This window comes from Buteo buteo, chromosome 14 (assembly GCF_964188355.1).
Source record: "Buteo buteo chromosome 14, bButBut1.hap1.1, whole genome shotgun sequence".
NCBI classification, from domain to species: Eukaryota; Metazoa; Chordata; class Aves; order Accipitriformes; family Accipitridae; genus Buteo; species Buteo buteo.
Window position 1 is genome coordinate 1,524,681 of NC_134184.1, and position 13,065 is coordinate 1,537,745.

The window sequence follows — 13,065 nt, forward strand, 5'->3', positions numbered from 1 at the left end:
TGCTCATACTGAACCCAAAACACAACACTACTAGTACCAGCTACTAGGAAGAAAATTAACTCTATCCCACCTGAAACCAGGACAGGATCCATGCAATTAATTTTCCTCAAAGACTTCTCAAACTAGCTTCGTAGGTCATGAAAGGAGGAATGACCAAATAGAAAGTGATTCTAGGACCAGCAGGAAAAAAACACATCCTACAATCTGATAGCACACACTAAGCTCTAAAATCCCTAGCTCTGCAACCCAGGACAACTGTTAGCAGTGATAACAGTTTTCAGCATTTTTAAACACATGGAAACATTCATTTGCTAGGTATATTTAAAAACAGGTGAATAATGGGAAAACTCTTTTGTGAAAGGAAGAGTAAGTGATCTCCAACTAAATTATGGTAAATTGCTGTTTCCTTTGCTTTCCCCCAGGGCAATGAAGAATTAAAAAGAAAAAACAAGTAGGTGGCATTTCTGTTTGTGCTAAACAGATAGGTTAAATGTGATTTTGAATACAGTTATTCTAGTGTGCAATCATAAGCAATACCTGCACACCAATTTATCCTATGGATTACTTTAGAATCATAAATCATCTCACTTTGCGGATGGCCTGGGGCATTCATTTTATCATGCTGTAACTAGGTCAGATTAAAAAGAATTGCTAGTTCAGTAATAATCTGTAAAATCAAGCTAAAATGGCACAACAGGCACAGCTGTCTGAGACTAATCAGTAAGCATTCTTTACCTACTCTTAAAACCATGAACTACTTTTGATCAGCCATTCTGTAGGAATAGGTATTTAACACAACGGCCTGAAACCATACCGTTACGTTCAGTCTGCACAATATTAGCAGCCTAAATTGTCACATCTTCTTTTGTATGTTTTGGAGTCATTCCTTAAGTCACATTCTTACATGAAAGTCATTAAGCGTACCAAACAACCAAATGTGTGTGCCTGTGTGCTAGTGATAATGATTAAACATTAACCTCTTTTCCCTGTGTATTACCAAAGGGACAACAAAATCAAAAGAAAGATACATTCTTCGCCAGTCTCCTTTCTCTCTCTCTTTCAGCAGAGACAGGCACAACTCGGGCAGATTCTGTAGCAGAACTGCAGCTGGGCACAAGCAGCAGAAGGGGGAATTTTGTTTACTAATCAAAATCTTTTCTGTAAGTATTCCAATGAACACCTGTAGTAACACATTCTCTGCAGAAAAACAGCAGAATGCTCGGGAAAACAGAGGTCACAGGGGATTTATTTTTTTTGTTAGAAAAAGGACTCTTCACAACAGCATTGTTCCATAGTCCCAGTCTAGTCCATTGCTGCAAATGAACATGGCAGACGAGAATATTAATCTTTTCTTATCTTCAACTCCTAGAATATCATTGTACCTTTACAATTATCACCTCAAAACCCCATAGTCTAAGGGCAGGATATGTTCTCTTTCAATACCTCATGTGAAGATCATAGTTATAAAATTTCCATTCTCCGAGGGATGCAGTAAGCTTTTCCCAGTGCTGTGTGTATTTGAGACATATCATCTTCACTACGCATCCCTCAGGAAGTTTGCTTTTTAAAATAAGGAAAGACTAGGAGCTTTACTTTTTGAATTGCCTCCAATAGTTCCTGGAAAATTTACTGTTCTGATATCAGCCCTAGACCATCAAATCATCTAAACATGCGTTCAATGCATAGGACATAACCATTCAAGTCAAGCTTATTCTATGCTCACAGAAAAATGTCAGCAGTTAAAAATAATCTTGCAGGTTTTAACTGTGATGTCGTTTTATTTCATTATGTTATTTCAGCCTTAATTACTTAATGTGCAAAAGATTTATATCCTTTCAAATAAACTCCTTGATACATCAAAACCTAGAGAGCTTATTGCTCTTCAATATTCACCGGTTTCTCCATTGAACATCACTGATAGACCATGACAGTGTCTCATCATGAGGAAAAAAACCAACACAAAACCACAGGCTTTTCTTCCAGCTTTCCCACTGTGTCTGTCATTAACACAGGTATACTAATGACAGACAATTAAGATTTCATTATAGACTGCTTCAGGTATCATTAGCATTTTCCATTGTGAGTTTCAAAATATACAGGCATAGGTTTTAAAGGACAGCAAGAAAACTATACAGTTTCATACTGAGTTTCAAGGCATGTGCAAAGGTATAAGCTCGCTTAATAAAATACAGTCATTTAGAGACTTTGGTATTCTGTATTATACAGAAGCTGGTATATGAGACCACTTTCTGAGAAGTACCATCCCTAAGAATAACAACAGCACGGTTGAACTTAGTGTTAATGCTTATAGTGGCATTTGCAAGAAAGAGCAAAGAGGAGTAATCGTGTAAAGGTGATAGTAATTGATGGCTTTTATCATTGCAAATGAATTTACTTTACTACCTGTAGACAAAGACTTGAAAAAACTGATTTGACAAAGTAAAAACCATAAATCTAAAGTGCCCTTCCACAAGTTTCCTTTGGTATTTTTCAGTGACTTCAATCAGTCTGGTTTTTCATACAAATGTGGTGGACATTTTGATGTTGTGTTAATTCATAAAGGACAAAAAAAAGCTGTCCATGTCACAACATCATGTACATTCAGTCTCTTTTTGCCTTACTCCTCACTCCATTGTTTCAATGACAAATACTTAGAATGTTTTAAATGAGAGTATGACATACATAGGTGCCAGCAATCACAGTAATTTTACTTGTGTGTACTCATATATTAGCACCATGGCTAACTGTGATAATTGTATCGCTTGTTTTTCTGGACAAAATATATTTTTCTGGTGAAATTGTCTCCAGAAATATCCTTTTTAGAAAAAATAAGTAAACAGTATTCAGTATCTGGATTTCTTGAAATACAGAATTCTTTTTTCAACCTTTTTTGTTATGAATTACATTACCAGAGTGAGGGAGTCAGAGTACTACTGTGATAAATAAAAGAGCCAGAGAACAAGCACAAACCTGAAATCCTTACCTCACACCACTTAGCTGTTGCTTTCTCCCTGACCAATTTGGGTTGCTCAAAATACGTTCCCCAAGACAATATCTGGGCATGGTCTAGGGACGGTTCACTCCAGATCCGTTCACAGTAGGACTGCAGCAACTGTGTTTTGTTCCCTCTTCCGAGTCCTTCAAAACTTACCCCAGCAGTCTGTGCATCTTCAGAAGCCTCCTCATATCCTCACGCCAAACCATTGTGTCATCCATTAAAAAACAATGAATTAAAATATAGCCTTCACATTATGTTGCATTCCTTGAACTGAAAAAAACCTGCACAAAATAAAAATCATGTTTCAGGGATACTATATAGAGTCAGACAAGCTGCAGGGCCGAATGGTTCGTAGCATGGATGCAGCAAATCTGATCGGAGAGAGGTTAGCACTAAGCTCTGTGGACGTGAACCCCACCATGCTATCGGGCCTGAAGGGCATGATTACGTAGAGACCCATGCAAAGCCAGATATCTCAAAGACATGCACAGTGACTATTATTCTTAAAACATTTTCCAGTAAGAAACAAATAAATGACAGGTTTTAAAAAAGACAGTTGTAACGGTTAACGTAAACCATGGAAAATTAGTGTCCCAGTATGGCAGGATAGGATAAAGCCTCATTGCTGGCTTCAGTTTCTTTTGGACCCCTTTCTGTGCAGCAAAGCCAGAAAGGCTGTTATAATCTACTCACTGTCACCAAAATTACCAGCCTTTTCTAAAGTGATAATAGTAACGTGATAATAACTCCTATTGTAGAGATACAGGAAAGACGTTAGAGGATAGATTACTTTCCAGCATCTGCAACTCTTATTTATCACAAATTTGTAAGAAAAGATGCTTGAACTTCAATTAAAAGCAAATCATATAGTAGAATATGTGCTTCTAAGCTTCATTTTCATTACTTATTTTAAACTTTTCTACATGTGTGACAGCTCCATATTTGAAATGGACACATGTATGGTAATCCCACCATTCTTGCTTTGGATATGTCATTGGCTCTTTTCCCTCTGAGCTAGAGTTCAGTATTTGAGGCATACCAGCTGTTGTGTTTGCACAGCACTTAGCAGAAGTGGAACAATATGTATTTTTTCTTCTAACATTGTTTAGGAAGCAGGCCACAGAAGACATCATGTTGTAGCTTTTATCCTACACCATAAAATCCCACCAAAATACTGGATTCTGTGATTTGGCCAATCATTCTGTGTCAAACTATTATTATTTAGTTATAGTGATAACCCCAGGCCAGTGGTCATGGGGGCCATTCACCCATTTGCTCCCCCAAGACCATGGTTATAGGGTCCATGTCTATCGGGATTACCTGTTGTGGGGGGTTGACCCTGGCTGGACGCCAGGTGCCCACCAAAGCCGTTCTATCACTCCCCTCCTCAGCTGGACAGGGGAGAGAAAAATATAACAAAGAGCTTGTGGGTCCAGATAAGGACAGGAGAGATCACTCACCAACTACCGTCATGGGCAAAACAAACTCAGCTTGGGGAAAATTAACTCAATTTATTACAAATCAGCCAGAGTAGGGTAATGAGAAATAAACCCAAATCTCAGAACACCTTCCCTCCACCCCTCCCTTCTTCCCGGGCACAACTTCACTCCCAGATTCTCTACCAACCCCCCCAGCGGCACAGGGGGATGGGGAACAGGGTTTACAGTCAGTTCATCACACATTATTTTCTGCTGCTTCATCCTCCTCAGGGGCAGGACACCTCACACTCTTCCCCTGCTCCAGCGTGGGGTCCCACCCACGGGAGACAGTCCTCCACGAACTTCTCCAACGTGGGTCCTTCCCACGGGCTGCAGTTCTTCATGAACTGCTCCAGCGTGGGTCCCTCCCACAGGCTGCAGTCCTTCAGGCACAGACTGCTCCAGCGTGGGTCCCCCGCGGGGTCACAAGTCCTGCCAGAAAACCTGCTCCAGCGTGGGCTCCTCTCTCCATGGGGCCACAGGTCCTGCCAGGAGCCTGCTCCAGCGCGGGCTTCCCACGGGGTCACAGCCTCCTTCGGGCACCCACCTGCTCCGGCGTGGGGTCCTCCCCGGGCTGCAGGTGGAGATCTGCTCCCCCGTGGACCTCCCTGGGCTGCAGGGGGACAGCCTGCCTCACCAGGGTCTTCACCACGGGCTGCAGGGGAATCTCTGCTCCAGCACCTGGAGCATCTCCTCCCCTCCTTCTGCACTGACCTGGGGGTCTGCAGGGCTGGTGCTCTCACATGTTCTCACTCCTCTCTCCAGCTGCCGTTTCCATCTGTCCCAACTTTTTTTTCCCTTCTTAAAAATGTTCTCCCAGAGGCGCTACCACTATCGCTGATGGGCTCAGCCTTGGTTGGCGGTGGGTCCGTCTTGGAGCCGGCTGGTATTGGCTCTGTCGGACACAGGGGAAGCTTCCAGCAGCTTCTCACAGAAGCCACCCCTGTAGCCCCCCCGCTACCAAAACCTTGCCACACAAAGCCAATACTCCTGTGAATGAGGAACACAGAACATCAACGGTGCATTATTTGTCCTAATGCAAAGACTGGGTGGGAACCGCGGCACGCTCTGCCGTCGACAAAGGCATCCACCATCGACAGACAGTCCTGCCATTTATAGGCAAAAGAAAAGACCTCCATGTTAGATTAAAATGATTTTCTTCCGGCAGTCTTTAAAAGCCACTTTCCACTGACGGTAGAACTTAATCTATTTAGGAGGACCAGCGCACTAGGCACTTGAAATTAGACAAAAAGATAGATGTCTAGATGAGGCAGACTAGGCCCTAACTCTGTCTTAATCAAGAAGGCCTGGAAAATCCTTGATCTAATTCATGGCTGAATATCTACATATGTTTATTAATTTGCAAGGGGGTTTTGTTTTTCCATTCATAATTTGTTTTTCAGAAGACAGCAGTTCTATATTGCATATGTACATAAAAAATTCCCACATCAATGTCACTGTAAACAGTCAGCTAACATGACTGCAAATTAAATCTTAGTACAGTGAGAAAAGCATCACAATAAAAAAGTTAAAAATACAGAAAATGCTTTTAAATTTATGCTTTGAAATCTGTTAAAAACAGGTTTAATTGCATTTGTTGTCTATTGGGAGGTTTGAATATAACCTTCTCCAATGTGCCAGCTATTAGATCATGTTATTCAGACTGTGATTTATTCCTTATTTGATTTAAAGGAGCATATTCATATAGTTTGCACAAATTAATCTAATATACATATACAAAAGGAAATACACAATGGTTAGTTCTAAAGTTATGACTGTTACTGTTTGCTGCTGTTCCAAAAGAGTTGATGTGCTTTTTGTTATGGTAATAACTAATAGTTTGTGAGGATTACAGCACCTACCCCAGCACCAGATATGATGTCTCTACAGTATGATGCTTGCGTAGGTGCACTTGTTTTTGGCTGCTAAAGAAGCGGTAGACAAAAGATTTCTCTACAAAAGCCTCAGAGGTGTCTATTCATCATAGTATTGAGGCGTAGTGATCTCTAAGGAGCAGTCTGACCAACAGAAAGATTAAGGATAAGAATAGGACAAGTGTGCTCTACAAAATAAAATGATAAATACTCAGCGTTAAGTAGCATATCAACTGTATCTTTGTGTTTATTTACTACTTAAAGCATATTACCACGTCACCCTTTTTTAGGTGGAATGACTTAGCAGGCGAGAGGAAGCTTGAACATTTGTCTTTCCCTGGCTGTTACATTCACGTTCACCAAAACTTTCTGAATGGAGGGGTGGGTGGCATGTTCGCTATCAGAGCACAGGGATATGATCCTTTGGGAAGCATCAGGGCACGTGATGGGGCAGCAAGCCTCGGGACACGCAGCAAGCAGCTAACCTGTAGTAGAGTAGACACCTGATTCTTGAAAACAGCAAGGGGCATGTAGACAACAAGGGCTCTTAGGTGAGAGAAATAAAGACGCTTTCCTAGGGATGGAGACAGAATTATGCAGTTTGTTACAACTCCGGAAGTCATAAAAAATTCCAAGAATGATACATTTGCAGGCCTTGCTTTGAATCTTTCTCACATGGCTTATCTGAATGGTTTTCTACTTCTGTTCCATCAAAGTGTGAGAGTTGGTTTTGGGGGGGGTGTTTTTTTTGGGGGGGTGGTTGTTTTGTTGGGGTTTTTTGCATGTGTAAAATTAAAAGCAGTTTAATTTTTAGCAAAATGGGATAACAGATTTACAAAAATGAGGAAACGTAACAAATCATGTTATCAAGACAATGCTTCCCTTTCAAGGCATTCCTTGCTGGTACATAGAAATTTCTTCTGTGCTGTAGTTCTTTTTTGTTTATGTTGGGGAAATGACCGCATTTCATTCTGTGCCACCCTGCTTGCTCTTCCTCAGAACTGAATTCCTTGGCCACTGTCTCCCACTTTCACTCTGAGATCATTAAATAACTCCAACATGCAAGTGAAACCTTCAAATAGTTTCATCTAAATAAGTGAGTTTTCCCTTTAACTTAAAGTGGGAGTTACTATTGTACCTTAATTCAGATGCAACTTCCCTGATATGTGGAGGACTCCTTGTATTATATGTTCCTTAGTACTGCGTTATAATACTTCTGATAATCTGGACCAAGTTAATGTATAGTGCAAATGCTGTAAGGTGGTTGTTTTTTTTTTTCCCACTAATTATGAAGGGATTTGGGGTTGAAATTCAGACTTGTGTTCTGATTTTTGGTGTGTCTTTCTTGCTAATGCATTATCTTTCTAGTTTGTAAAAATTGTTTAGAAATTATATATCAAAAGAAACACTAACCATAGAAACATCTTAGTATCTCCATATTTGACAGCTTACCACAACTTTTCACTGGGCCAAATATGATACGTTAAATCAACAGGAGAAATGCAGTGAGTAACGAGGTGGTTAGAGTAACAACATACCACATGGTGTTAGGTCTAGGAGCTCAACCACCCCGCTCGGTAAGTGTTCTACTGAGCACAGTGAAAGTGCGTAACACAAAACTGACTCTGCCCTAAGAAGGAAACTTAGATATTGTGAACAGGCAAGGTGTTGAAGAAAGACATCTTGGATAGGAGGAGACAAAGTCTTTAAACAGTTGATTTTTGGTGAGCTACTAAAGAAACACAGCCATTTCTACCACAATGGGAGTGGGTGATACATAAACAGTTTCACTCTGCAAAGAGTAAATAAATATCTGTAAATGTCCGCAAATGTGATGCTAACAGTGAAACTATTCCAAACCACAGGAATGTTGAAGGCATCTTTATTCTCCCTCGTTCTGGAACACTGAGAAACCTCCTTACAGGTTATGTGATGTCCTCTTCAAAGCTTTGGGCCTCACCCCTTTTCTTCAAAATGGAAACAAAACACTTATTAAAATATTTAAGACAGCTGAAAAATCTAAGTCTGTGTGTGCTGCAATTTTTTTGGCTACGTTAACAAATGTATAATGTTGTTATGTGATGGAGGGAAAAGCCCACGTGAACAAAATGAATTTAAAAAAAAAAAAAAGAAAAATGAGGTCTTAAATAGAAGACATTTTAGTCTTCTTTAGTTATTTAATCATTTCAGCCATACCAAAGAAAGAAATGTGGCACTTGGAAGGGATCTTGGAAAATATGCCATTACTCTATGTCACGCACCATTTACTTAGGTATAGATCATTAACATTTCTCTGCTTTGTTCTGCTTACATTCAAAGGATTTTCTATTCTAACTACTCAGGCAATTAAGGTCCATAACTGTAATGTGTCTATTTTTTCTTTACTTAACTTTTTGTTATAAAAATGGCTACCAGGAGATATATTTCACGTAAGTTACATATTTGGAGACCATCTGTTGTGAAAACATTTTCTGCAGGGAGAATTTATCAACGTCTGACTTCAGCTCCATTTATCTTCTGTTACTTAGTAAAATGATGTAATACAGACTTTTAACTGCAGCAACTTATATTGATCAAAATGTGTGTTCCGATAAAGATGAACTCTCTTAATAAAATTGTTATATAGTGGCAATTTCTGTCCTTTCCAGAGTAAGAGAAATTTGTACCATGAGCAAAACTTAAGGTGTTCTACTGTTTTCCCCTGAAGTATGTTCCCCCATATAATTTAAAAAACAAAACAAAACAAAACAAAACAAACCAGTCCGAATTATATTTGGACTGTAAATTTCCAAAGTAGCACAGTATTTTTTCAATTAAATAATTTCCAACATTTCAGAGACAAAAATGGACCTGGGGCACTGATATTAATTCTCATATAAAGCTCACCTGGATCCCCTTTCACTTCCGAATCCAGTAACATGGGAAAAATTTCTGCTGTATAAGCATCACAATGGATCTGTAATTCATAATGCAGGAATATAATATTCTAAAGCAATTTTTCTGATACTAACGTGGATTGCAGCAGAGAATTTTGACCTTTTATAACATCATATTTTCTCTATGAATACTTCTTTATAGATAACAATAGCAATAGCCATACTACTACTAATAACAGCCTTGTGTAAAAGCGTAGTAAAATATCTATAGACAAATGAAACAGTTCTCTCAAAAGGCCAGTAAATCTGAGAGAATCATAGGTAGAGAAAGGTACAAACGTGTGTGAAAGAAAGACTTGGTTTAGAAACAAGTGATAATTTCTCTTCTGTAGATTTATACCCTGTTCACTTGAATAATGTTTTTCATGTACTGTTTAGATCTTTACTGAACTTTACATCCTATAAGTGCTTGCTGCTGTTATCTAGTGAACAGAGAGAAGCAGGTAATGTTGCAGACCTCCAGAGGAAGATGCTATCTACCCAAATTTAGATATCTAGCATTGGGCTGAATTCCTAATTCACCTGTCTCTGACTGACTTGTCACTTACATTGTTAGGACTGGTTCATTGAACAGTGAAACACTAGGTTCATTTAAAATAACCTCACCTGGAGAGAATTTTGTCTCTATAGAGAATAAAAATAAGATAGCCTCACATTACAAATGTAACTGACAATTTTTTTTATGTGAAAAAGTGATATTAATTTTATTTTTAAATGTATAATGGAGAAAGTCATTGATATATACATAACTTCACAAGGAATCAGACACTCCTGAGTTGTTTTCAGGGCTGTAGCCCAGACAAATTTTTCCATGAGTTTAATTGGGTGGTTCTACATACATTATTCTTCTCTGAAATTTATTTGGGTCTTCTGCCTATTTGTTTATTTTAGGACTATTAGGGATTTTCCTTCTTCCAACATACTTATTTCAGTAGTAATTTATTTTAATGTTGATTGCAAAATATATATTTTAGGGCAGGCTAATCTGAGAAAGACATGAGGAAAAGACATGAGAATGAAAAGAGACAACAAATCAAGAGGAAGGAAAGATCATCACAGAAGCTGAACTCAAAACTTGTATGTATGGAGTAGATATCAGAGAATAAAATGTAATCCTCGCAGCATGGCAGTATCAATTTCTAATAAAATGCTTTTAGTCCCACCCTCAACCTGTATGGTTTTTTTTTCACTGTTGTTACTTTTTTTTATTTCTTTTTTTTTTTTTTTAATTGAAGTGTTTGGTAACTAAAGGGGAAAAAAGAACATATAATTGTGTTTAAAATTTTTGTAATTTTATACTTCTCAGTCATGTCATCTGGTATTCATCTTTTCTTTAAAATTAGCAGCCAAGATTTCAGCTGCTGTAAATGGCACAATACTAATAGAATGAAAGGCACTACACCAATTTTAATCAACTGTTCATCTGGTTTCAGAGTTCTGTTATATTTAATATCTCCTTACAGTAATACAGTAAAATAACTGAAGTTTTTTGCTATCTTTCTCTGAATTTTGCACTTGTTTTTCTTATATCAAGGACAAGCTATCCTTCTGACATAATATTTTCAGTATTTTAATTTATTCATTTCATAATATTCTACCACTTGCTTCTTTTATTGGCAGCCAGTGGGCATTGAACAGATGTTTCCCCTGAGCTTTTTAAAATTATACTTATTTGTTATTTTACTTTTTCTAGGATGGCTACACTTAATTTAGAATCCACTGGTTTGTGCAAGTTCAAATTGTTCCTTCTATTGTACATTAGCTTGCATTTCTCTTCAGTGATTTTTTATTTGCTTTCATTGCCCAGCTACCATGTATTATCTCAGCTTCTGAAGCTCCTCATAACCTTCTGAAGGCTGAAAAGAGTGTTGTCATCCAAATATTTAACTTACTTCGTGCTCTGGATTTCTGCTCAAAAAATATGTATTATGTTAATACCAACTATAGTACCAAAAATAATTTGGAACTTTTGTAGGTCTACTTCTAACCTAAATCTACATTAACTGTTAACTTTTTTTTTCCTTTTCACTGCTTTTTATTTCATTTGAATGGTTTCAACTTAGTGACAGGACTTACCATTCACCAGTTCTGCTTTTTCCTCTTATCATCCATAGATCAGTAGCTTAAAAGCTTTTATTGCAAGTGCACATCAGATATCGTGCAATTATTTTGTTGATCATTTCTGCTTTTAGCACTTTAAAGTGCATTATATTATATGGCTTGTGAATCACAGACTTGTTTATTTGTATAAAGTAGATTCTTGATTGGATAACGACTTTTGTGAAAGTCTAACATGAATAGTCTAATATAATAGTTAAAAGTCAAAAGTTAGTGCTTAACACAGATTCATCTCACACTAGGCATTTAGTGGCTGTGAATTCCATTTTGGGAGTAAGATGCCTAAAACAGAGGAAAAGGAACACATAGTGATTCTGATTCATGTCACAACTAAGTCCTTTTGCAGATTTGAACCCTGAATTTTCTGTCTGTACATTACTCATCTGTAAAATGGAAAGTTGTGAATATAAGAACGTTACAGCCTGTGAAGTACCCAGTTCCATTTTAATGTGGTCCTGTAGAAGCAGACCAGATGAGAGCAAGTAGGATAATCAGACATGTAGAATGAACAGTAAATGAAGAAAGAAGAAAGTCTGTATAGCCTAAGGGGGGGAAAAAACCCCTATATATTCAATACATAAAAATTAGCAGTACAGAGGAGGGAAATAACTAATTAACCACGTCTGTGGTGGTATGAATTTACATTTCAACAGGAAAAAAATGTTTAGTAAATGGGAGAATGGTAGTACCTTTTCTGAGGTACACTGCTTGGTGTGGTAATAGAATTTCCAGTAGTAGAAGTCTTTAATAATAGGTTCCATAAATAGCTCTCAAAAGTGATTCTGGAAGAATACTGGGCATGCAGTTAACTGTGTATTTCTTAATATTCAGAACCTGAGTTACACTTCTTCATTTTCCTTGCTTAGAGGAGGGAGTTCAGATCAATTCCACAATCCAAATCCTTGCAAACTTGAACTTGCCATTTACAAAAAGCCTTCCTTGTCTCTTATAGATGAGGAAATAATCACAGGAAGATGAAAGGGAGATATACTTATGTTCTCCTCTTTTTTTTTCTTTTTTTTTTTTTAAATATGTTACTACTTCTTTTCTTCTTTTCCCTGCAGTTCACATGCATTTCTGTTGTGGTTTCATCCATTTCATTCAGCTTAGGATTTTAATTTAGTTTAGTTTAGTTTAGTTTTTTCTCCAAGTGTTAACTTTTCTGAGAGGTAAGAAACTCTATGTAGGGACATCTTGATGTGCCTATGATGATCTGTGTTGACTAAGCAAATCTCTGTTGTCTCGAGAAGTAAACATCCAGGCTGCAGAATGCAATTGTCTTTGCTATGTTACTATGGAAGTGTCAACCATTTGCAAGTAAGTGCTCTAGTTTGTGTGCTGCATATGCATAGCAGACAAGAGGAATTAGTACTTTGTAATTTTTAACTGACCAGAATTTAGGATGGTGCTTTCACTTAGAAGACGAGAATTTGGGAACAAATAGTTCCAATCAGCTCAGGTGAATTATATTTGAGCTAGTTGCAGGTATTTTAAGGAATGTCCCATATCTTCATAAATGTTTGTTTAATTAGCCAAGACATTAGTCTTCATTGCAGTCTTTAGCTACTAACCTAGTAAGAAAAAGAATGTATTTTGGATTTAAAGAATTATTGTACATTAGGAGAAAAATCTTTGGAAAGTACACATATAGAGAACACAAA